The sequence below is a fragment of the Echinops telfairi genome, unplaced genomic scaffold (assembly GCF_000313985.2).
Source record: "Echinops telfairi isolate 266 unplaced genomic scaffold, ASM31398v2 ScPeMD7_7413;HRSCAF=8451, whole genome shotgun sequence".
NCBI lineage: Eukaryota > Metazoa > Chordata > Mammalia > Afrosoricida > Tenrecidae > Echinops > Echinops telfairi.
The window spans coordinates 2013889-2015071 of NW_022111313.1; the positions used below are offsets into that span (position 1 = coordinate 2013889).

At 38.1% G+C, this 1183-nt stretch overlaps 1 protein-coding gene across 5 annotated transcripts in view; it reads right to left on the reverse strand.

Annotated features, from left to right (window-relative positions):
* LOC123522470 (zinc finger protein 343-like) overlaps window positions 1–1183 on the reverse strand; it is a 96545-nt gene that overhangs the window by 81046 nt on the left and 14316 nt on the right. The gene's annotated exons all lie outside the window — the stretch shown is intronic.

Sequence of the window (1183 nt, forward strand, 5' to 3'; positions counted from 1 at the left end):
ATCAAGGCTTCATGAACCAGGGAGGGATTAGGAGAAAAACGAGAAGCTGATACCAAGGGCTCAAATAGAAAAAAAAGTTTTGAAAATGATGGCAACAAATGTACAAATGTGCTTGACACATGGATGGATGAATAGATTGTGATAAGTTAGAGGAGCCCACAGTAAAATGATTTTTAAAAAATTCTGCTTGATATGATTGAACTATGGAAGGATATATGTATTAACTCCCAATTAATAATACATTATAAAAATAAATTTTAAATATGTCCAAAGACAAAAAAAAAGTTGAATAGCAAGCATGTTCCTTTGTGGACCTAAACCATAATATTTTCAATTGCTTCATGTTTATGTAAAAGTTGGATACTGAATAAGGAAGATTGAAGATTTATTCATTTGAATTCCATTTCTAGAAAAAAATATTAAAAGTAAAGTGGACCAGGAAAAGGACAAACAAAGCTGTGTTGGACGTCGTACAGCCAGCATGCTCCTTAGATGCAAGGCTGGCCAAAGTTTGTCTCACATACTTTGGTCATGTAGAAGGACTCTGTAGGACATCATGCTTGGAAAAGTAGAGGGACTTTAATAAGAAGAATTCACATAGAGGGACATTAATTAATAAAAGGAATTAACGTAATGGCTGTAACCAGAGGCTCAAATATCAGAAAGATCTTGAGGATGACTCTAGACCAGGCAGTGTTTCCTTCTGTTGTATCCAGGGTCGGTTGGCGTCAGAACCAGTTTGATGGCACCCAACAACAACAGGGCTGAGAGTGAAAGGGAGCCAGCAAGCAGCTGACCTGCCTCTTCAACAGTCCATGTTCCACTGCATCCTGCATGACAGCAAGGCTATTCCTGCCCTGCTTTATGGTCACACACAACTGTAATATACTCAAAACACTGATTGTACGGTACATCAATTGTATGTCAATAAAACAGTTACAAAATAATTATACAAGGCTCAAGCCCAACCAAAATTCAAAAACCACAAAATAAAACGAGGTATCACCTTACATCAATGTTGACAGCAAAGTTAAAAATTAAAGAAAAACCAACAGAAAAGGACAAATGCTGGTGGTGGTGCAGTGAGACTGAAACCCTCACATTCTGCCGGCGGGACTATGAAAATGTGAACCCACTATGGTAAGTGATAGGATGCTACCTCACTCAACTAGGGAGACGTTCC